Source organism: Mesoplodon densirostris, chromosome 13 (assembly GCF_025265405.1).
Source record: "Mesoplodon densirostris isolate mMesDen1 chromosome 13, mMesDen1 primary haplotype, whole genome shotgun sequence".
In the NCBI taxonomy this organism is placed as follows: Eukaryota; Metazoa; Chordata; class Mammalia; order Artiodactyla; family Ziphiidae; genus Mesoplodon; species Mesoplodon densirostris.
In genome coordinates this window covers 18,535,910-18,562,000 of record NC_082673.1, presented here as the reverse complement: position 1 = coordinate 18,562,000, position 26,091 = coordinate 18,535,910, and positions in this window count along the sequence as shown.

Sequence of the window (26,091 nt, the reverse complement as noted above, 5' to 3'; positions counted from 1 at the left end):
GTGTGTATATCTTATCTCCCTTATAAGAATATAAACTTTGTTTGATGGAACATTATAGTTCTTTGTATTCTTCATGGCCCTAGCTCTGTGTCTTATAGACATCATTAGTTGCAGATAATAATTATTAACATTAATAGAGCTTTAACTATCTGTCCAGCTGCATGCTAGTTCCATGATCTCATTTATTTATTGTTATCAGCAACAATCTCATGAAGTAGGACTATTTTTATTTTCATTTCAAGATTAAGATTCTGAGGCTTACGGCAGGTAAGTAACTTGTTCATGTCACACAGCCAGCAAATGGCACAACCCGAATTCAAGCCCAGGCATTCTGACTGCAAAGTCCATACTTGTAGGTAACACACCATATTGCCTTTATGAGTATTTGTTAAACCAGAGGAAAGAGTACAAAAGCATGGAGTACTTATGGTCACAGAGTGCAGGAGGACAGCTGATTGTGATGAAAATTGGATCATCTAACACCAAAGTTCTGTTAAAAGTTGGCCCTGCCCAGTGGCACAGGCCCAGAGATTTCATTCTATTGTATGAGGCCATCTTTCTTATTTAGGGTGATGAAAGGGAGGCCATCATATGCATGTGTTGTACAGAAAGAAATCTTGAGACAGTGCTTGCAAATGAGCAACTTCTCAAAGAAGGAAGAAAAATTAGTCCGGGTAGTATTTTTAGATGTGTACAAATTAAAGGAATTTAAATTAAATTCATCTAAATTATTTTTTTTCATTTTTCAACCATGCCACATAACACATTTTATCACACAAGTCATTGATGCCCTGCCCATCCACATACACAGAATCTGGAGTATCATGTGAAAACTAAGTAAATAAAACAAATCCTCAGTGACTCTTCAGGAACAGAAGAGAAAATGGGGAGGAATGCCTCTGGAAAGCTTATTAGATAGCTGCTGATGGATAATTTGCTAGCATACTCATGGAGGCCAGATATCAAGGAAGTATTCCTTGTCAGGTGGGCCCTGCCACTTTTACCTAAAGGGATCCTGGACTCTACAAGTTTCCTGCCCCTGCTGAGAACTATTCAACATATAAAAATATGACAAATAATATCAATATTAGGTAACTTGATCCTGGAAGAAAGATCATTTGCAATAAACCTCAGTTTAGTTTGAGAAACACCTGGAAAATCTAATGAAAAGTCCTTCGACCTCCACCCCTATCCTGCTTCTTTATTCTCCTTTCATCTCCTAATAAACAAAATAACCTCCATTACACCTAGGCTCCCCTGATAAAAAACAACCTCCCATGTTTAAATCCCTGTTGTTTTGTTCCTCTTTATAGTCTGTTTGAAACAAATGATGGCAAGTTATATAATCAGTTTCCATCACTAAACATAACAAACAAAAGATTGGGTATTTATCCAGCAATTTTCAAGCTTTCTTTTTCCTCTTATCCTTATTGGGCATTCATGTTTTTTATTATTAAGAGGAAAATTATTCAAAAGAAGAAAAACTTATTTTATTTAATAGTACACACTAGGAGGCAATTCCTAGTTTCTGCCTCCAGAATAATTGGCAAATCTGAACCGTGGCTTAAATCTAGTCAGACCAAAACAAAGCCACAGGGGTGAACAACTCATTAAAAAAGACATGTTATTGCCCAGAATGAATGTTTGTTTGGAAAGCAGCAACACACACACACAGACATACACACACACACACACACACACACAAAATAAAGCTCCAGGGCTTCCCTGGTGGCGCAGTGGTTGAGAGTCCGCCTGCCAATGCAGGGGAAACAGGTTCGTGCCCCGGTCTGGGAAGATCCCACATGCCGCGGAGCGGCTGGGCCCGTGAGCCATGGCCGCTGGGCCTGTGCATCCAGAGCCTGTGCTCCACAGCGAGAGAGGCCACAACAGTGAGAGGCCCACATACCACAAAAACAAACAAAAAAATAATAATAAAGCTCCAGGCTCAGAAGGTTTCCCAGGGGAATTCTGACAATTATTAAGACCAAATAATTTAAATGATATACAAACTGTTCCAGAGCATTAAAGAGGAAGAAAATTTCAAGAATTTATTTTTACGAAGCAAATATAGTATTGGTACCAAAACCTGGAAGACACATACACACAAAAAAAGTCCTCCCTGTGAATATAATAAAATTACCTATGTAATTTATTAGTAGCACATTAAAAGCAGTACATTTAAAAGATGATAAACCAAGAGGCTAATTCCAATAATGCCAGAATGGTTCAGAGTTAGAGAAATCTGTTAATATAATTTACCCAGTAATATAGTTCATCATATTAATATATCTGCGGAGAAAAAATTATATAATCATCTCCTTAGAGACTAAAAGAACAAAATTCAAAACTATTCTTGATTTTTAATAATTAATAGCATAAGTATAGATGAAAATTTATTCTTTGGCTAAACCAGCATTATGCTTAACTGAGGAGTTCCCATTAAAGACAAGAACAAGAGAAAAATCATCAGTACATCTATTTTTTAACATTGTACTTGAATTAGCAGCCAGTGCAATTAGACATAAGAACAAAATTTAGAGGTATAAAATTTGGAAAATTTCAATGATATTATTTCAAATGATATTATTATATACCTTGAAATGCACAGGAATCAACTAAAAAAGTATTACAGATGAAAAGAGAATTGATTAAAGTAGCAGGGTGAAAAACTAGTATATGGGAATCAGTGGTTTTTCACAGATGCAAAAGCCAACCAATTAAAATATACAATGGGAAAAAACCACATTCACATTAGCAAAAAAATACATAAAATTACTTAATATAAATTTAACAAGGAATTTACTAGGCCTATGGAGTAAAACGAATGCACCTCCAAAAGGCACAAATGGACATCTTGAATGAGAAGACTCAAAATTATAAAGATGCCCATTATTCTTAATTTATAAGCATAACACAACTGCAATTAAAATATTAATAGTTTTTAATAGAAAATCAGATTCCAAAGTATATGGGAAAATATATGTAAGAATAGGTAGGAAATCACTGAAACAGAAGAGCAATGAGAGTGGGTGGGTTAGCTTCAACAGATATTAAACATAATACTCAATAATTTAAATATTATGGTACTTGTATATAAACAGACCAAGAAAATAGAGTAGTAAGTCCAAAAGTAGGCCCAAATACATATGTAATTTTAACATATGATAAAGGCGTTAAATCAATGGTAAAAAGACTGTTCAGTAAATGACATTAGGACAATTAGGTATGCATCTGGAAAAAATGATTGTATTGATATCTCAAATCATTTTCCAAGAAAAAATCCTAAGAGATGAAATAATTAAATGTAGAAAGTGAAATCCTAATAGTAACAGAAGAAAACATAGAATTATTTTTATAACAATGGAGTGCAAAAGGCATTTCTAAGAATGGCTCAAAAAGCCAGAGATCATAATAGCAATACTGGTTAGTGATCATTCCAGTGCCCTGGTTTTACAGTTCCCTGACCTCCCCTCCTCCAAATATCTTGTTAACACCCTAACTCAGCCACTCACTCCATGCTGTATACCTCTGCCTTGTAATTTCCCATAATTTTAGTCTTTCCATAATCTCATTTTCAAGAGCCTATTATATGACCAGAAGTACCTCTAATACCCTTACTCCAACAATCCTTTGAACCAATTAGGTCCTACAAACTCTTGATTCTACTATCTTTTCATTGACCCTCACCTCTCTAATATCATCACTGTCCTTGTTAACCAACTTAAAATCCAGAATAAGTCATTACATTTGCTACCTTAGATAAACCCTCAATTCCCTTGACCTCTTTTTCTTCATCATACTTTAAAAAAACACACTATATTGGTTATATCTAGCTGTCTACCTATTCCAGACTTGCACCAGAGAAACTGAACCTGGCCCGGAAAACTATATAATCCTGCTAAATGTTCTTATTTTAATTCATGATCACGAACCTCCATTAGACCATTAATGTTCCCCAACACTGCAATTTAACCTATTTTATTTGTTCTTCCACTCTTTTAGAAAACTATTTCATAACTTCTCCTCTCTCCTCAAATTTCCAACTCTGTTACCATCACTGTTACTCTCAGCTGATGACTTTGCTTATATTTTACTGAAGAGATAGAAACAATGAAGAGAGAACTTTGCCAGTCTTCATGTATAACCAAACTTTTGTTTATCCCCATATCCCCTACCTTCTCCCCCATTACTATGGGCAAATTGTCTGTGCTACTAACTAATCCCAGCCCTTAACTAGGGCTCTGGATTAGATTCCATGATCTCTTATCTCCTATGGATTATTGTTCCAGTAATTCTTTCCTTTCAGCAGCATCACCAGTTTTCCCTTCGACCTGGATAAATTTATATTTAATTTATATGTAAACATGCTTTCCTATCTCCTGAAACTCTTCTCTATGTAACTTACTCCCTTGGAAATCTCATCTAGTCTCTTGCCTATAAATATATGATGATGATTCACAGACGTGTGTATAGATCAAAACTCTCCCTTGAGCTCCAGACCCTAATTTCCTATTTGCTTGGATCAAATTTAACACATACAAAACAGAGTCCCTAATCTTCCCATACCCTCATTAAGATTGCTTGTCTATCCTTTCAGTTACATAGACCAATCACTTGAATTTATCTTTGACTTCTCTCTTTCCTCCACAGCTGAAATCCAATTTATCAGCAACTCTTGTAAGCTCATATCATAAATATATCTAAACTTATCGCCTCCTCTATTACCACTCCAGCCTAATTACCACACCATTAGCTTTCAATTACTGCAGTAAGCTACTAACTGTTCATGCTTCTACATTTGCCTCTTCAGTATTTTCTCCACAGTAGCCATAGTAATTCTGTTAAATTTCAGTCAGATCAGGTCACTCTTCTACTCAAGCTCTCCAGAGCCATGATTTCCAAATTATGTGCCAAGGCACCCTGGAGCACCACAATGAACTTACTAGGGTACTCTGATATATTTTAGAGAGAGAAATACAGAGATATTCAATATTTGGGAGACACAGGTGAACTACTAGTTCTAAGTAGTTGATAATTTTAGTATTAAATCATGCTATATTTCTTTTCATGATGTGATATCTTTTTACAGCAGATTTACAAAATTTTCAGCACTTGCTACAATAAAAAGCAAGTACCACATAAAAACCAATGTGGGACAGAAAACAAGTGTGGCAGTATCTAATCTGATTCCAAAACTTGAGAATTTGTGCTATGGACAAACGGTGCACACATCCCACTCATAATAATTGTGGTTGAGAATTTTATTCTTTTTCTTTCTTTTTTTCTTTCAATTTACTTTTTTAAAGCAGCTACTAACTCGTTAGGAGATAAATACTTACCACGTTTTTTAGCCATAACTACTTACTGAATGAAATTGTCAGGTCTTCCTTTTGGCCTAGAAGCATGATGCAAAAATTATGCAGAGAATACAATAGCCTTAAGTTGAGAAAAACTTGGTGTGATTAGGAAATAAAAAATATCAGTGAGCCTGAAGCATGGTAAGCATGGGGGAAAATGGTCAGAAAACAGCCTGGAAAGGCAGACAAGGCCTAGGTCATGCGGAACATCATAGGCTATACTGAGAAACAACTTTATGCTAAGAGCAATAAAAGATCTTTGAAGTTATTTGAAACAGATGAGTAACTTGATCTGATTTACAATTTTACATGATCAAGCTGCTCCATGGAGAATGGGTTGGGAAAGGAGGAGAAGGAGAAGTGGAGCACCTGAGAGGCAGTCATCCAGTCGGGAGAACAGGTGGCTTGGACCAGAGAGAGGCAGCAGAGGTAGAAGTGCATGGACACCAGGAGCATTTTGTAGGCAAAATTAACAAGCCTTGGTGATGGACTGAATGCAAGGGCTAAGGGAAATAGAAACATCAAAGATGGCTTTTAAATTTCTGGCTTGAGCGACTAGGTGCCTGAAATAACAATAAGGAGGAACTAGTTTGGAGGAGAATATTAAAACTTAGATTTAGATATTTTAAACTTAAGATGTTTACAAAACAAGCTACAAATGACGGTAGGCTGGTATTTGAATATGAAATCAATATCCTTTTCCCGAAATATGGGGTGATTCTTCATTCCTCATTTTACTGAGTTCTTAACTGGAGACACTAAATACCATTAGCACATACAATCTCATCCAAACTCGACTCGAATGCATCCTGCCAAGCAGCCAGCACAAGTGTCAGTGTGCACACAATTTAGCTTTGCCATCATAAAACCAGTATTCAGGTGCTTAGATAGAAACAAAGACAACCATATGCTTTTTAGTCACCATACTATTCCTTTAAAACAAACTTGCTTCACTTGGCTGTTAGCAGCCTTCCAAGCCCCTTCCAACTTCTCTCCCTTAGGGCTGCAGTTGCTCATTGTCCTTATTACATAGTCAGTGCTGGGGATCCTATTGTAAACTAAGCAAACCACCATAATGTGAAGCAACTATTCCCTGGCTTTGAATTTTACTGTAGCCTGGGTCCCTCTACTGTAGTGGTACAGCTTACCAAATCAAAGTTGGATCTCAGTAGCTTAAATTAAACTGAAGTTTGACACTTCCCTGTTGTCACTATATTTTGTACTATCTACCCCTTTAAGGGTGCCAGTTCTCTCTACTTTCACTCATCATCCCACACATGGGGTTTCAGCATGCTTCCCCCAAACCTGTTTCATTGATCAGAGTCTCCTTGTTTTTGTATCAGATTTATCCTCTTCATCCCTGGAAGAGTTAAACTCCACACTGGAACTGAATATTTGTTCCATGTTGCCTTTAGTTATTTTGTGGTGTTTCTCTCACTGTAGCAGTATACATACATGTTTAGGGATTTTCCCTTTACACTAGATCTTTCAAAAATTTGGTCTCTACTGACTGAATTAAACTGCCACATTTGGCCATTTGTATTGATTTGTACCTATGCACATCAGATTCTATTTGTATAAGCAAATAAACCACAGAAGATGTTTGCTTACTATTGCAATTACTGAAGTGGTTCTTGTAATCGTGATAGCAACAATTTTAATGTTGATGCTCCTGTTTCTACATTTGTTTAGTCCTTCTCTCAGAGCTACATTTTTCCTATGCTTATTTCTATTAAACTGGACAGTTGGTTTGGGAGGGGGGTGACTTCGACTGCTTTATTAAAATTATTCTGTAGCAGAATATACTTCCCTGCAGCAAGGGTACTTTGATCTGCTCTGGGTGCATCCCAGTACATAGTATAGCAGTTCTCTTCTAAAATACTCTTAAAGTTATGCTTACTGTACTACATTAATTTGTTTCAGCCCACAATTGAGGACCAATCTAAGACATGTTATTTACTCACTTGCCGCAATTTATTGTCTTAATTATGTACCTCTTGCAATTACATTCGTCCTTCAGTATCCGCAGAGCATTGGATCCAGGACCCCTCCCCCCAAGGGATACCAAAATCCATGGATGCTCAGGTCCCTTATATAAAATGGCCTAGTACAGTCTCACCTCTGATTCCATCCACGGTTGATTGAATCCATGGATATGGAAGCCGTGGATAGGGAGGGCTGGTGGACTGTACTTGTTATCTACCACGTATAACTTAGCTGTCACGTGTTATCCTGCAGTTCTCTTCCTCATTGTATCCGAACACATCGATATTTATGGATTTTCACTTTGCATTTGATCTTTTGATAACTTGATCTCTTCTGAATGAATCAATCCATCAGGTTGTCATTTGTATTGATTTGCACTTAACATGCTATTAGTACTTTTATCACTCAAATGCTTGCTAATTTTCTAGAATTCTTGAAGACTTCTTTTAATATTGGTATATGCTTTGAAATTATTCAAGTATAGAAGAAATCCTGTAATCCTCATTCTCTACTTTTATTTTGCTCCATTTTCTCCTTAATGGTTTTTGTACCATATAGAAGGAAAAATAAAATTTCCTCAAATAATCCCTAATTTCTATTCCATTTCCTTAAGAATATATTAGTAACTTTTAAGTTTCAGTCTCAAAATATTAATAATTGATAATTAATTTCTATTTGGTAGGCACCATTTCTTCCCTACAGTGTATTTTTATCAAATTTCTTGCTTCAGACCAATATTCTCTAACTTAGTTAATTGAAATGTAAGGCTTTTCCACTATTTAACTCTATGTCCCATGATACTAAGTCAAGTGTTCTTCAGATGGGAACAACTCGGTCAATATTTGTTGAATTAAGTCATTAGGCATATTGGAGAAAAGGCTTACAAGCCCAAGTCTCTTAAATTAAGGTGAATGTCTCTCTGTGGTAGCTCTCAGGTCCCTAAATTTATCTAGCTCCATGCAGAACACACAATCAATTTAAAATGAGTACCATAGCCCAGCTGGGAAATACTTGACAAAAAATTAACTGTAGGCAAACAGAACGCACAAAGAGTCACTATTTATAGTGAAAATTAGCCAGCCATTCTCCTAATTCTTCTAAATCTTGATGTGCTAAAGTAATAGTGTTTAGATACAATTTAACTGAAAGTACTTTTTTAAAAAAATCTCATCCTCTTGTTCTGCCTTAAAAGAAAGAAAACAGTCAAGTTCTGATGCTTATTCTCAGACTTAGCAATATTATGATTTCATGTATTTTTATTGTTCATTTGCTGGAATAAAGAGAGGAAAATTTTATTCCTTGGGGTGAAAAGCTTTCTGTTGGAACAGAATTATTTTTCTGATTCAAACCTTTTAGTACTTTTAGATTTAAAAGCAATAAAATATCTGTACCTGCCTTTTTCTGGGACTAAAACTCACAAGTGAAATTAAACTGTGTTCATGGGGATCAAATGGGAAAAATCCATTTGACACCATTAGCTTTGGGGTCCCAAGAGAACACATGAAACACATTGTATTTCCCTATCTGAAAACATAACCAGAATCTATCCGTACAATGCCAAACATGCGGAATATGAACAACCCAATCAGTCACCTAACAATCTGCATGATGCCAAACATCTGGATATTTGGAAACTTCCAGATGAATGAGTGAATTTTTCAACTTTCTCCTGAATTTTTTTGACAGCATGTGAACACAGCCAAGTGTGGCACTTTTGATTGTGTTGTTACTTTCAAGTGTCAGGTTCCAAAATGTCATAAAAGTCCTAGCCCTGGGCTTCCCTGGTGGTGCAGTGGTTGAGAATCTGCCTGCCAGTGCAGGGGAAACGGGTTCGAGCCCTGGTCTGGGAGGATCCCACATGCCATGCCGCGGAGCAACTAGGCCCGTGAGCCACAACTACTGAGCCTGCGCATCTGGAGCCTGTGCTCCGCAACAAGAGAGGCCGGGACAGTGAGAGGCCCGCGCACCGCGATGAAGAGTGGCCCCCACTTGCCACAACTAGAGAAAGCCCTCGCACAGAAATGAAGGCCCAACACAGCAAAAACTTAATTAATTAATTAATAAACTTCTACCCCCAACATCTTCTTAAAAAAAAAAAAAAAAGTCCTAGCCCTTCAATATCCAAAGAAAACCTATTTAGAATACAGATATTTTTGTGACTCATTTTGAAAAAGAACTTATACTGAACGCTTACAATGGCAAAATTCAGGTCCATTCAATGAATTTGTATGTTTACTCCATAGATTTTAGAAAGCAGAGTAGTAATGTTCTACCTTCCAGGGAAAATATCTGTATTGACATAATCTGTCTTAAGCTTCCAATGTACCCCATTTTTAACTCAGCATGTTATTGTGCCTCCTCCCATCCCTCCCTTGCTGTCTGAGATGTTTCTTGAGGAAGGATGTGGGAAAGAAAAATACGTTGTGACTGGGAGCAGAAAAATGAAAAAGTTAAGGCTCAGACATCCAGAGGCCAAAATGGAACAAAGCTTTGGCAACGACCTGAGACGCAGAGGGAAAACAAATGACATCAGGTTCTGGCAGGAGATGCTCATTAGGGGAAGTCACAGAGGATGGAGATACCCTCCTTCCATACAAGGACCCCATGGAAGCCATATTGGGAATCCACTGATAATTTAGATCAACTTTAAAGAAGGAAGAAGAGACTAAGAGTCTATGACTAGAAATTTCAAAACTGCTGCCCTAATTCTCTTCCTTTTTCTTTTCCCTCCTCCTCCCCCTCCTTTGTCTCTCCCTCCTTCCTTCCCCCTACCCTGTCTCTGTATATTCATATCCCTGAACTTAAAAATACAATCCACAGACAGAACCTTTTCATGTAATACAACCCCTCTTTCTAACCACCACTCTATCTCTTCTTTCTTCCTAGCTAAATGTCTCTAAACTCTCAGGCTCCTGTAAGCCCTCTGCTGCCTATCCACCAGATACCCCTTTTTTGCTCCCTACAGGCCAGCTTTTGTTGCTGTTACTCAGTGCTAGATCTTCCATTAAGCTCATGAAGCTTAAGCTTCAGAACCCCTTCTTTTTTATTATCCAAAACCATGCGAGTGGACCTAGAAATGTGTTCATATGTTTTGATAAGATTTTCAACACAGCATGAAGTTGCAGGGTCAAAGGTTGTATTGCAGTATGGCACCTGACACCAGAAATATGTTGATATGAAAAACAATCAAGATTTGAAAGGCACACATCATCAAAAAATCTACAAACAATAAATGCTGGAGAGGGTGTGCAGAAAAGGGAACCCTCTAGCACTGTTGGTGGGAATGTAAATTGGTACAGCCACTATGGAGAACAGTTTGGAGGTTCCTTAAAAAACTAAAAATAGAACTACCATACGACCCAGCAATCCTGCTACTAGGCATATACCCTGAGAAAACCATAATTCAAAAAGAGTCATGTACCGCCTTGTTCATTGCAGCTCTATTTACAATAGCCAGGACATGGAAGCAACCTCAGTGTCCATCGACAGATGAATGGATAAAGAAGATGTGGCACATATATACAATGGAATATTACTCGGCCATAAAAAGAAACAAAATTGAGTTATTTGTAGTGAGGTGGATGGACCTAGAGTCTGTCATACAAAGTGAAGTAAGTCAGAAAGAGAAAAACAAATACTGTATGCTAACACATATATATGGAGTCTAAAAAAAAAATTAGTTCTGAAGAACCTAGGAGCAGGACAGGAATAAAGATGCAGATGTAGAGAATGGACTTGAGGACACGGGGAGGGGGAAGTGAGAGAGTGGCATGGATATATATACACTACCAAATGTAAAATAGATAGCTAGTGGGAAGCAGTCTCATAGCACAGGGAGATCAGCTCGGTGCTTTGTGACCACCTGGAGGGGTGGGATAGGGAGGGTTGGAGGGAGATGCAAGAGGGAGGAGATATGGGGATATATGTATATGTATACGTATAGCTGATTCACTTTGTTATAAAGCAGAAACTAACACACCATTGTAAAGTAATTATACTCCAATAAAAATGTTAAAAAAGAAAAGAAAAGAAAAGAAGTGAAGGGACCAAAGTGAGTTTTTCTGGTGTAGGTCATAACCCAGTCTTCTCAATCCAGATCTTCATTTCATTTACCTTAGAACATCCTAATTCTCTGTATATGTACAATGGATACTAAGCAGTGGGAAAATCTACAAATTGATAAAAAGCCATTTTATGTTTCTGGTAGAGAAATTTTCTTAACTCAATGAAACCTCACTATAACAATTTATTAACATATGGACTTTTCAGGTACAAAGGAAAATGCTTTATAAAAAATTCCAAAATTACCTCTTTATCAACCATCCCCACCTACTCTCTTCCACGGACAGAATTTTGATGCACTTCAAGTTAGTTTCTTTGTATTTTGCAATGCCAAAAATTGCAACTGTACCAACTAAGGAACTTGAGCTACAATAGAAGACCGACAAATTGCCTGTCACTGGGGTAAAATACCAAAGTCAGTAGTGAAATACTAATGAGAAATGTTTAAGGATTGATCTTGGAAAAGAGATTGCCTTACTTTCTAACAAATGTGACAGAGATTTCTAAAGAATTTCAGCAACTCTTTTTGAGAAGTACTTGAGGAGATATTTAACAGAAATTTGAATTTATCGTTCCTGGTTATGATCCCTAAACACATCCCCTGTGACACTTTAGCTTCATAGAAGGAACACTATGCTTGTGAATGCATGGAGCAGCACCAGGTCCCCCTTGCCAACGTTAAGAAGCACATCACATATGTTATGGTGGTTTTTACTTGGCTCTTCATCCACTGAGCTGTGTATGTTTGAGACTACAGAATGGTTTGCAGAGCTGCAGAAGATGGCAAAGCCAACTTTATATAGTTATCAAATGAGAAATGTCTACGAATTATAACTTGAAAAACTTCAAAATTTTAAGGAAATTTTACACTGTGAAAAGAATGAAGAATATGAGACATAATTTTATGTATCACTCAGAAACTCTTCAAAGCCTAGATTCAGGTACTTTGTACAATGAATAAATAGGAAGAATACTGAATAATTATGTGTTAAGTGAATTAATCTTCTTTATGCAAATCATACACTATATTTCACAGATACTTAGGCTTACATCTATATATTTTCATATATTAAAAATTCTGATATGAGGATGCACCTTATTACTGATGGCATAAATAATTATGAGGTGGTGTTTTCCAGTTTAGTTGTGTCTAAAACAATGGATTGTCTTACAATCAACAGAGGCGCAGCTTTTTTTTTTTTATAATATGTTGTTACTTGTGCATTTTGCTAATCAGGAAGATTAATTTCTACATAGTCTTTTTTTTTAAGAAGATGTTAGGGGTAGGAGTTTATTAATTAATTGATTTATTTTTGCTGTGTTGGGTCTTTGTTTCTATGAGAGGGCTTTCTCTAGTTGTGGCAAGTGGGAGCCACTCTTCATCGCGGTGCACAGGCCTCTCACTATCGCGGCCTCTCGTTGCAGAGCACAGACTCCAGACGCGCAGGCTCAGTAGTTGTGGCTCACAGGCCTAGTTACTCCACGGCATGTGGGATCCTCCCAGACCGGGGTTCGAACCCGTGTCCCCTGCATTAGCAGGCAGATTCTCAACCACTGCACCACCAGGGAAGCCCAGAGACGCAGTTTTGACGATGACATTCCTGTTTCATTTTGTAAATGCCCTCGTGCTGTTCTGAAGAAGCTGTACCTTGAATTTAAATGACTTAGACTCACTATTTTTTTTTTTTTCTTTTTGCGGTATGTGGGCCTCTCACTGTTGTGGCCTCTCCCGTTGCGGAGCACAGGCTCCGGATGCGCAGGCCCAGCGGCCATGGCTCACGGGCCCAGCCGCTCCGCGGCATATGGGATCCTCCCAGACCGGGGCACGAACCCGTATCCCCTGCATCGGCAGGCGGACTCTTAACCACTGCGCCACCAGGGAGGCCCTAGACTCACTATTTTAATGAAGGGATTTATATAGGGTTATTTATCAGTTTTCATTTTGCCAAGAAAGGTGATTAAAAATACACAAACCAATACTATCTTTTCTTTTTCAAAAAGGATATTCTAAAAGCAAAAATATAGAAAGGTCTTAATCTCAAAATTAAGGTAAATCCTTTACTTGTAATAAAATTAACTCTGAAAAAACATATTGTCCTTATTTTTCCCCCTTTTACTATGTGGATTTGTATAAATCTATGATATGCAATTTTGGAGTCACTCTTCCAGGATATTGTTGCACAAACTCTCACATTCATTCGCAGCCCTGTTCCTATAGATGAGAGACATTCAGAGCAAAACATGGCAATTATACTATCTAGAGAACGTGGAGACATTTCCAGAATACTTTTTTATTGATTTCAAAAATCAAAGAGGGCTTCCCTCGTGGCTCAGTGGTTGAGAGTCCGCCTGCCGATGCAGGGGACACGGCTTCGTGTCCTGGTCCGGGAAGATCCCACATGCCGCGGAGCGGCTGGGCCCATGAGCCATGGCCGCTGAGCCTGCGCATCTGGAGCCTGTGCTCCACAACGGGAGAGGCCACAACAGTGAGAGGCCCGCGTACCGCAAAAAAAAAAAAAAAAAAAAAAAAAAAAAAAAATCAAAAAACTTCTATTCCAGCTTCTTTTAAAAAGGCACAGGTATTTTATTTGATCTGAATAGTATAAACTTGAACTAAACTTCATTCACATCACTGTTTTAAAGCCCAAAGCAATGGCTGAGCCCTGGCCTTTGGTTATGGTCAGTTTCATATCTGATCTCTCTGTTCAAATGTACCCTGAGTTGGCGGGAAATGCATTTGGTAATATTATCCTGTGGATCTTTTCCGTCTCTAGTGTCTACAATCGAAACTTAACTTGCTTCTGGCTTTAAATCCTCACACTTTGGCTGCTTCTTCTCAACCTGGCCCCTCTCTTCCACAGCCAATGGAAGCCAAAACCAAGTCATGCACACTTCTGATCCAAAAAGTATACTTCCATTTCTGACTCACCCGTCCCCAATCTTACTTCCTCTTTCACTACTCTGAACTTCTCCCAGGTGAGCACATTTGGAAAGTGTTAAGATGCATTTCTGTAGTTTATATTTTGGCAAACCTTTTCCCTGGTCCAACTCTTACTTTAAAAAAAAAAAAAGTTTAACCACAGACCCAAATAACAAGTAAATATTTGTTAAAAAAACAGAACGGGGGGGCTTCCCTGGTGACGCAGTGGTTGAGAGTCCGCCTGCTGATGCAGGGGACACGGGTTCATGCCCCAGTCCGGGAGGATCCCACATGCCACGGAGCAGCTGGGCCCGTGAGCCATGGCCACTGAGCCAGCGCGTCTGGAGCCTGTGGTCTGCAACGGGAGAGGCCGCAACAGTGAGAGGCCCGCGTACCGCAAAAAAAAAAAAAAAAAAAAAAAACAGAACAGGGGCTTCCCTAGTGGCACAGTGATTAAGAATCCGCCTGTCAATACAGGTGACACGGGTTCGAGCCCTGGTCCCGGAAGATCCCACATGCAAGGGAGCAACTAACCCCGTGCGCTACAACTACTGAGCCTGCGCTCTAGAGCCCGTGTGCCACAACTACTGAGCCGATGCACTGCAACTACTGAAACCTGCATGCCTAGAGCCCATGCTCCACAGCAAGAGAAGCCACTGCAATAAGAAGCCCGCGCACTGCAACAAAGTGTAACCTCCGCTCGCCGCAACTAAAAGGAAGCCTGCACGCAGCAACGGGGACCCAACGCAGCCAAAAATGAAAATTAATTAATTTTAAAAAAGGACAAAAACAGAACTAGCTGATAGCTCCAGTAATACTTACTCACGTACTGTACTTAATAAATATCTTGATTCCCAGGTTTGGCTTTAGAAGGAATTTTCCCTGAGGTCTTTAGAATACTTTCTTATGCTTGCGTTTTCTTCGTATGAGTAGATAGTAAGATAACAGGGACTGTCTACATGAGGATGACCACAGTCCTTATAATCTAACTTCTCAATTAACATATTGGTAGGGTGTGGGGCTAAAATTGTTTCTTGACATGGGGCTTCTTCAACTTTTAGAAAATAATCATACTGTATGCACCTATTATAATGTTCTCATTTTATAGATGGGAAACTGAGAACTGAAGAGAGGAAATGGCTTGTCACAAAATATACTGAAGAGAAGAGAAAGTGGCAAACCTGAACTAAAACAACTCTTGACTTCAATTTAGATAGCTGGAGGAAAGTAAATACCATATACAAAATCAATTTGAAATGGCCTAGACTCCACTGAAAAGCTTCTAGAAGAAAATAAAGCAAGAAAATCTTTGCCACCTTAGGGTAGGCAACGATTATTTAGCACTGAACATTTTTTTAATTGCTAATTTGGACTTCATAAAAATTAAAGTTTCTACTCATCAAAAGATATAATTAAAAGTATAAAAAGGCAACCACACATTGAAGAAAACATTTGTAATACATATATCCAACAAAGACATTGAGCTAGAATATATAAAGAACTCCTACAAATAAATAACAAAAGACAACTTAATTGTTAAAATGAGCGAAAGACATGAAAAGCCACTTCATGTGGCTAATAAGTACATTAAAAGATTCTAAAAATCATTAGTCATTGGAGAAATGCCAAGTAAAACTATAATTAAGTACTGTTTCATACCCACTAGATTGGCTAAAATAAATAAGACTAATAAAATGTTAGTGAGGATATGGAGTAACTAGAACACTCATTTACTCTGCTGGTGAGATTGTAAGTTGATATAACACTTTACAAAATTACTAGAAGTTTCATTATAAATACCTAGAGAAATGAAAATATGTCCACAAAAAGACTTGTACTGGAATATAACATAACAGTTCTTTTCAAAATAATTAAAACTTGTCCAAATGACCATCAGTAGGAGAACAGATTAGCAAATTGTGACATACTCATTTAATAAAATGCTCTTTAGCAATTAAAAAAGAATGAACTACTGATACACAGAACAACTTGGGAAAACATCAAAAATATTATGTGGAGCAAACTAAGCCAGACATAAAAGATGACGTACTGTATATCCATTTATGCAACATTCAATAACAGGCAAAACAAATAAATATACAGTGACAAATCAGAACAATGGTTGTGTATGAGAGATAATGACTGATTGGGAAATTTCTAGGGAAAGGAAGTAGTTTTAAGATCTGTGCATTTCACTGATATAGATTTTACCTTTATTACAAGAATGCAGGAAAGAAAAATATGCTCCAACTTATTTAGGAAAATAATGCTTTCCCCAAATAGGTAATATTTTTATTTCTCCAGAAATTTTCACCTAAACATAAAAGTAGAAGCAATAGAAAAAGGACTCCATTTACCCATTTCTCAACTTCAGTAGTTATGAACTTTATGCCAATCTCATGAAAGAGCTTTGTTAATGAGAAAGACATACTGGCACCTGTAATAAAATTATTAAGTGAATTAAAGACACAAGGCAAAAGGGGTTTCACCCTCATGATAATTAACTTGGTCTACCATGTATTTAAGTTATTAATTTATACCTTTATCACCTGTAAGGGATATTTAAATTGCTAAAGTCATGGTTCCTCTCTGATCCAATTTTTTTCCATTCCAACTAGTTTATTTAGTAATGTGAAAGAAGGCCCATGTAGAAAAATTGCATTTGCATTTTTTAAGTGCATAATTCAGGGGTTGTTAGTATGTTCACAAGTTTGCACTGTCATCACCATTAATTCCAGAAAATTTCTATCATTACCCAAAATCCCAGTACTCATTAGTAGTCACTCCTTATTTCGCTCCCCCAGCCCCTTGCTATCACTAACCTACTTTCTGTCTCTATGGATTTCCATATTCTTGGCATTTCATGTTTTTTTTATTAGTTTCTGCTTTATAACAAAGTGAATCAGTCATACATATACATCTGTTCCCACATCCCTTCCCTCTTGCGTCTCCCTCCCTCCCACCCTCCCCATCCCACCCTTCCAGGCGGTCACAAAGCACCAAGCTGATCTCCCTGTGCTATGCGGCTGCTTCCCACTATCTATCTACCTTACGTTTGGTAGTGTATATATGTCCATGCCTCTCTTTTGCTTTGTCACAGCTTACCCTTCCCCCTCCCCATATCCTCAAGTCCATTCTCAAGTAGGTCTGTGTCTTTATTCCTGTTTTACCCCTAGGTTCTTCATGACATTTTTTTTTCTTAAATTCCTTATATATGTGTTAGCATACGGTATTTGTCTTTCTCTTTCTGACTTACTTCACTCTGTATGACAGACTCTAGGTCTATCCACCTCATTACAAATAGCTCAGTTTTCTTTCTTTTTCTGGCTGAGTAATATTCCATTGTATATATGTGCCACATCTTCTTTATCCATTCATCCGATGAGGGACACTTAGGTTGTTTCCAGCTCCGGGCTATTGTGAATAGAGCTGCAATGAACATTTTGGTACATGACTCTTTTTGAATTATGGTTGTCTCAGGGTATATGCCCAGTAGTGGGATTGCTGGGTCATACGGTAATTCTATATGTAGTTTTTTAAGGAACGTCCATACTGTTCTCCATAGTGGCTGTACCAATTCATATTCCCACCAGCAGTGCAAGAGTGTTCCCTTTTCTCCACACCCTCTCCAGCATTTATTGTTTCTAGATTTCTTGATGATGGCCATTCTGACTGGTGTGAGATGATATCTCATTGAAGTTTTGATTTGCATTTCTCTAATGATTAATGATGTTGAGCATTCTTTCATGTGTTTGTTGGCAGTCTGTATATCTTCTTTGGAGAAATGCCTATTTAAGTCTTCTGCCCATTTTTGGATTGGGTTGTTTGTCTTTTTGCTATTGAGCTGCATGAGCTGCTTATAAATTTTGGAGATTAATCCTTTGTCACTTGCTTCATTTGCAAATATTTTCTCCCATTCTGAGGGTTGTCTTTTGGTCTTCTTTATGGTTTCCTTTGCTGTGCAAAAGATTTGAAGTTTCATTAGGTCCCATTTGTTTATCTTTGTTTTTATTTCCATTTCTCTAGGAGGTGGGTCCAAAAGGATCTTGCTGTGATTTATGTCATAGAGTGTTCTGCCTATGTTTTCCTCTAAGAGTTTGATAGTTTCTGGCCTTACATTTAGGTCTTTAATCCATTTTTAGCTTATTTTTGTGTATGGTGTTAGGGAATGATCTAATCTCATACTTTTACATGTCCCTGTCCAGTTTTCCCAGCACCACTTATTGAAGAGGCTGTCCTTTCTCCACTGTACATTCCTGCCTCCTTTATCAAAGATAAGGTGACCATATCTGCGTGGGTTTATCTCTGGGCTTTCTATCCTGTTCCATTAATCTATCTTTCTGTTTTTGTGCCAGTACCACACTGTCTTGATTACTGTAGCTTTGTAGTATAGTCTGAAGTCAGGGAGCCTGATTCCTCCAGCTCCGTTTTTCGTTCTCAAGATTGCTTTGGCTATTCGGGGTCTTTTGTTTTTCCAAACAAATTTTGAAATTTTTTTTTCTAGTTCTGTGAAAAATGCCAGTGGTAGTTTGATAGGGATTGCATTGAATCTGTAGATTGCTTTGGGTAGTAGAGTCATTTTCACAATATTGATTCTTCCAAACCAGGAGCATGGTATATCTCTCCATCTGTTTGTATCATCTTTAATTTCTTTCATCAGTGTCTTATAATTTTCTGCATACAGGTCTTTTGTCTCTTTAGGTAGGTTTATTCCTAGATATTTTATTCTTTTTGTTGCAATGGTAAATGGGAGTGTTTTCTTGATTTCACTTTCAGATTTTTCATCATTAGTGTACAGGAATGCCAGAGATTTCTGTGCATTAATTTTGTATCCTGCTACTTTACCAATTTCATTGATTAGCTCTAGTAGTTTTGTGGTAGCATCTTTAGGATTCTCTATGTATAGTATCATGTCATCTGCAAACAGTGACAGCTTTACTTCTTCTTTTCCATTTTGGATTCCTTTTATTTCCTTTTCTTCTCTGATTGCTGTGGCTAAAACTTCCAAAACTAGGTTGAATAATAGTGGTGAGAGTGGGCAGCCTTTTCTTGTTCCTGATCTTAGTCGAAATGGTTACAGTTTTTCACCACTGAGGACAATGTTGGCTGTGGGTTTGTCATATATGGCCTTTATTATGTTGAGGAAAGTTCCCTCTATGCCTACTTTCTGCAGGGTTTTTATCATAAATGGGTGTTGAATTTTGTCGAAAACTTTCTCTGCATTTATTGAGATGATCATATGGTTTTTCTCCTTCAACTTGTTAATATGGTGTATCACATTGATTGATTTGCGTATATTGAAAAATCCTTGCATTCCTGGAATAAACCCCAGTTGATCATGGTGTATGATCCTTTTAATGTGCTGTTGGATTCTGTTTGCTAGTATTTTGTTGAGGATTTTTGCATCTATGTTCATCAGTGATATTGGCCTGTAGTTTTCTTTCTTTGTGATATCCTTGTCTGGTTTTGGTATCAAGGTGATGGTGGCCTCGTAGAATGAGTTTGGGAGTGTTCCTTCCTCTGATATTGTTTGGAAGAGTTTGAGAAGGATGGGTGTTAGCTCTTCTCTAAATGTTTGATAGAATTCACCTGTGAAGCCATCTGGTCCTGGGCTTTTGTTTGATGGAAGATTTTTAATCACAGTTTCAATTTCAGTGCTTGTGATTTGTCTATTCATATTTTCTATTTCTTCCTGAGTCAGTCTTGGCAGGTTGTGCATTTCTAAGAATTTGTCCATTTCTTCCAGGTTGTCCATTTTATTGGCATAGAGTTGCTTATAGTAATCTCTCATGATCTTTTGTATTTCTGCACTGTCAGTTGTTACTTCTCCTTTTTCATTTCTAATTCTATTGACTTGAGTCTTCTCCCTTCTTTTCTTGATGAGTCTGGCTAATGGTTTGTCAATTTTGTTTATCTTCTCAAAGAACCAGCTTTTAGTTTGGTTGATCTTTGCTATCGTTTCCTTCATTTCTTTTTCATTTATTTCTGATCTGATCTTTATGATTTCTTTCCTTCTGCTAACTTTGGGGGTTGTTTGTTCTTCTTTCTCTAATTGCTTTAGGTGCAGGGTCAGGTTGTTTACTCGAAATGTTTCCTGTTTCTTAAGGTGGGATTGTATTGCTATAAACTTCCCCCTTAGAACTGCTTTTGCTGCGTCCCATATGTTTTGGGTCATCGTGTCTCCATTGTCATTTGTTTCTAGGTATTTTTTAATTTCCTCTTTGATTTCTTCAGTGATCACTTCGTTATTGAGTAGTGTATTGTTTAGCCTCCATGTGTTTGTATTTTTTACAGATCTTTTCCTGTAATTGATGTCTAGTCTCATAGCATTGTGGTCGGAAAAGATACTTGATACAATTTCAATTTTCTTAAATTTACCAAGGCTTGATTTGTGACCCAAGATATGATCTATCCTGGAGAATGTTCCATGAGCACTTGAGAAAAATGTGTATTCTGTTGTTTTTGGATGGAATGTCCTATAAATATCAACTAACTCCATCTTGTTTAATGTATCATTTAAAGCTTGTGTTTCCTTATTTATTTTCATTTTGGATGATCTGTCCATTGGTGAAAGTGGGGTGTTAAAGTCCCCTACTATGAGTGTGTTACTGTCGATTTCCCCTTTTATGGCTGTTAGTATTTGCCTTATGTATTGAGGTGCTCCTATGTTGGGTGCATAAATATTTACAATTGTTATATCTTCTTCTTGGATCGATCCCTTGATCATTATATAGTGTCCTTCTTTGTCTCTTCTAATAATCTTTATTTTAAAGTCTATTTTGTCTGATATAAGAATTGCTACTCCAGCTTTCTTTTGATTTCCATTTGCATGGAATATCTTTTTCCATCCCCTTACTTTCAATCTGTATGTGTCTCTAGGTCTGAAGTGGGTCTCTTGTAGACAGCGTATATATGGGTCTTGTTTTTGTATCCATTCAGCCAATCTGTGTCTTTTGGTGGGAGCATTTAGTCCATTTACATTTAAGGTAATTATTGATATGTATGTTCCTTTTCCCATTTCCTTAATTGTTTTGGGTTCATTATTGTAGTTCTTTTCCTTCTGTTGTGTTTCTTGCCTAGAGAAGTTCCTTTAGCATTTGTTGTAAAGCTGGTTTGGTGGTGCTGAACTCTCTCAGCTTTTGCTTGTCTGTAAAGGTTTTAATTTCTCCATCAAATCTGAATGAGATCCTTGCTGGGTAGAGTAATCTTGGTTGCAGGTTTCTCTCCTTCATCACTTTAATTATGTCTTGCCACTCCCTTCTGGCTTGTAGAGTTTCTGCTGAGAGATCAGCTGTTAACCTGATGGGGATTCCCTTGTGTGTTATTTGTTGTTTTTCCATTGCTGCTTTTAATATGATTTCTTTGTGTTTAATTTTTGACAGTTTGATTAATATGTGTCTTGGCATATTTCTCCTTGGATTTATTCTGTATGGGACTCTCTGTGCCTCCTGGACTTGATTAACTATTTCCTTTCCCATATTAGGGAAGTTTTCAACTATAATCTCTTCAAATATTTTCTCAGTCTCTTTCTTTTTGTCTTCTTCTTCTGGAACCCCTATAATTCAAATGTTGGTGCGTTTAATATTGTCCCAGAGGTCTCTGAGACTGTCCTCTGTTCTTTTCATTCTTTTTTCTTTATTTTGCTCTGCATCAGTTATTTCCACTATTTTATCTTCCACCTCACTTATCCGTTCTTCTGCCCCAGTTATTCTGCTACTGATACCGTCTAGAGTATTTTTCATTTCATTTATTGTGTTTTTAATCGATGCTTGATTCATCTTTAGTTCTTCTAGGTCCTTGTTAACTGTTTCTTGCATTTTGTCTATTCTATTTCCAAGATTTTGGATCTTGGAAATAGAATCTTGGATCAGCTTTACTATCATTATTCTGAATTCTTTTTCAGGTAGACTGCCTATTACCTCTTCATTTGTTAGGTCTGGTAGATTTTTATCTTGCTCCTTCACCTGCTGTGTGTTTTTCTGTCGTCTCATTTTGCTTATCTTCCTGTGTTTGGGGTCTCCTCTTTGCAGGCTGCAGATTCGTAGTTCCCGTTGTTTTTGGTGTCTGTCCCCAGTGGCTAAGGTTGTTTCAGTAGGTTGTGTAGGCTTCCTGGTGGGGGGGACTAGTGCCTGTGTTCTGGTGGTTGAGCCTCGATCTTGTCTTTCTGGTGGACAGGTCCACGTCTGGTGGTGTGTTTTGGGGGTGCCTGTGGCCTTATTATGTTTTTAAGCAGCCTCTCTGCTAATGGGTGTGGTTGTGTTCCTGTCTTGCTAGTTGCTTGGCATAGGGTGACCAGCACTGTAGCTTGCTGGTCGTTGACTGAAGCTGGGTGCTGGTGTTGAGATGGTGATCTCTGGGAGATTTTCGCCACTTGATATTATGTGGAGCTGGGAGGTCTCTTGTGGACCCGTGTCCTGAAGTTGGCTCTCCCACTTCAGAGGCACAGCACTGACTCCTGGCTGCAGCACCAAGAGCTTTTCATCTACCCGGCTCAGAACAAAAGGGAGAAAAAGTAGAAAGAAAGAATTAGTAGAAGAAAGAAAGAGAGAGAGAAAGAAAGGAAGCAGGAAAGAAAGGAAGGAAGGAAGAAAGAAAGAAAGAAAGAAAGGAGGGAGGGAGGGAGGAAGGATGGAAAGAAAGGAGGGAGGGAGGGAGGAAGGAAAGAAAAAGAAAGAGTGAAAGGAAGAAGGGAGGGACGGAGGGATGAAGGAAAGAAAGAAAGACAGGAGGGAGGGAGGGAGGAAGGAAAGAAAGAGTGAAAGAAGGAAAGGAGGGGTGGAGGGAGGGAGGGAGGAAGAGAAGGTAGGAAAAAAAAGAAAGAGGGAAGATAAAGTAAAATAGAATAAAGTATAAAATATAGTAGCGTTATTAAAAATAAAAAAGTAATTATTGAAAAAAAATGGACGGATAGAACCCTGGGACCTATGGTGGAAGCAAAGCTATACAGAGAAAATCTCACACAGAAGCATACACATACACATTCACAAAAAGAGAGCAGGGGGAAAAAATCGAAAATCTTGCTCTCAAAGTCCACCTCCTCAATTTGGGATAATTTGTTGTAAAAAGAGGAAAAGGGGGGAAAGTCAAATCTTGCTCTCAAAGTCCACCTCCTTAATTTGGGATAATTCGTTGTAAAAAGAGGAAAAGGGGAAAATATCTTAAATCTTGTCCTCAAAGTCCACCTCCTCAATTTGGGATGATTCGCTGTCCATTCATGCACTCCACAGACGCAGGGCACATCAAGCGGACCGTGGAGCTTTAATCCGCTGCCTCCGAGGCTGCACAGAGAGATTTCCCTGTCTCTTCTCTGCTCTCACAGCTCCCAGGTCTCAGCCTTGGACCTAGCCCCGCCTCTGCACGTAGGTCGCCGGAGGGCGTCCGTTCTTCACTCAGACAGGACGGGTTTAAAGGAGCCGCTGATTCCGGGGCTCTGGCTCACTCAGGCCAAGGGGAGGGAGGGGCACACAGTGCGGGGCGGGCCTGCGGCGGCAGAAGCTGGCTTGACGTTGCACCAGCCCGAGGCGCTCTGTGAGCTTTCCCGGGGAAGCCGTCCCTGGGTCCCGGGACCCCGGCAGTGGCGGGCTGCACAGGCTCCCCGGAAGCGGGGGTGGACAGTGACCTGCACTCGCACACAGGCCTTGTGGCGGCGGCAGCAGCAGCAGCCCCAGTGTCCCACGCCTGTCTCCGGGGTCCGCGCCTTCAGCCGCGGCTCACGCCCGTCTCTGGAGCTTCTTTAAGCAGCGCTCTTAATGCCCTCTCCTCACGCACCAGGAAACAAAAGGGAAGAAAAAGTCTCTTGCCTCTTCGGCAGCTCCAGACTTTTTCCCCGGACTCCCTCCGGGCTAGCCGCGGCATACCAACCCCTTCAGGCTCTCTTCCTGCCGCCAGCCCCAGTCCTCTCCCTGCGCTCCGACCGAAACCCGATACCCGAGCCTCAGCTCCCAGCCCCGCCCGCCCCGGCGGCCGAGCAGACAAGCCTCTCGGGCTGGTGAGTGCCGGTCGGCCCCGATCCTCTGTGCGGGAATGTCTCCACTTTGCCCTCCACACCCCTGTTACTGTGCTCTCCTCAGCTACTCCGAAGCTTTCCCCCTCCGCCACCCGCAGTCTCCGCCCGCGAAGGGGCTTCTAGTGTGTGGAAACCTTTCCTCCTTCACGGCTCCCTCCCACTGGTGCAGTTCCCGTCCCTATCCTTTTGTCTCTGTTTATTCTTTTTTCTTTTGCCCTACCCAGGTATGTGGGGAGTTTCTTGCCTTTTGGGGGGTCTGAGGTCTTCTGTCAGCGTTCAGTAGGTGTTCTGTAGGAGTTGTTCCACGTGTAGATGAATCTCTGATGTATCTGTGGGGAGGAAGGTGACCTCCACGTCCTACTCCTCCGCCATCTTCCTCCGGACTCTTTTGGGAGGTCTGAGGTCTTCTGCCAACGTTCAGTAGGTGTTCTCGGCATTTCATGTTAATGGAATCATTTAATATGTGGTCTTTTGTGTGTGGTTTCTTTCACTTAGCATAATGCTTTCAAGCTTCATCCATGTTGTATATCTAGTACTTCATTCCACTTTATGACTGAATAATATTCCATTATATGAATATACCACATTTTATTTATGTGAGCCTGGCAAAAAGTAATTGCTCAATTTACACTAGCTTTGATCTTCATTTTTTAACCAAAAGAGAAATTTTAAAGCTTTTCCAAAATTGTGACTTGGAAAATACAGGATTTCACTTTGATCTTTTTTTTACTTGAAGTATAATTAATTTACAATATTAGTTTCAAGTGTACAACATAGTGATTCAATATTTTTATAGATTATATTTCACTTAAAGTCATTACAAAATAAGGCTACATTTCCCTGTGCTATGTGGTATATCCTTGTTGCTTATCTATCTTATACATAGTAGTTTGTATCTCTTAATCCCATACTCCTGTCTTACCTCTTCCTCCTTCCTTCTCTACACTGGTCATAACTAGTTTGTTCTCTACATCTGTCAGTCTGTTTCCGTTTTGTTATATATGTTAATTTGTTTTATTTTTTAGATTCCACATAAAAGTGATAACATAGGGTATTTGACTAATTTCACTAAGCATAATACTCTCTAGGTCCATCCGTGTTGTTGCAAATGGCAGAATTTCATTCTTTTTTGTGGCTGAGTAATATTATATTGTGTATACATGTATACATACATTTTCTTTATCCGTTCATCTGTTGATGGGCAGTTAGGCTGGTTCCATATCTTGGCTATTGTAAATCATGCTTCAGTGAACAACGGGCTGCATGTGTCTTTTCAAATTAGTGTTTTCATATTATTTGGGTATATACCAGGAGTGGAATTACTGGATCATATGGTAGTTCTATTTTTAGTTTTTAAAGGAACCTCCAAGCTGTCTTCCATAGTGGCTGCACCAGTTTACATTTGTACCAACGGTGTACAAGGGTTCCATTTTCTCCACATCCTTGCCAACATTTGTTATTTGTGTCCTTTTTGATGATAGCCATTCTGACAGGTATGAGGTGATATCTCATTGTGGTTTTGATTTGCATTTCTCTGATGATTAGTGATGTTGTACGTCTTTTTGTGTGCCTGTTGACCATTTGTCTGTCTTCTTTGGGAAAATGTCTATTCAGATCTTCTGCCTATTTTTTAATCAGGTTGTTTTGTTTTTGTTGTGGAGTTGTATGAGCTGTTTATATATTTTGGATATTAACCTTTTATTGGTCATACAATTTGCAAATATTTTCTCCCACTGAGTAGGTTGTCTCTTCATTTTGTA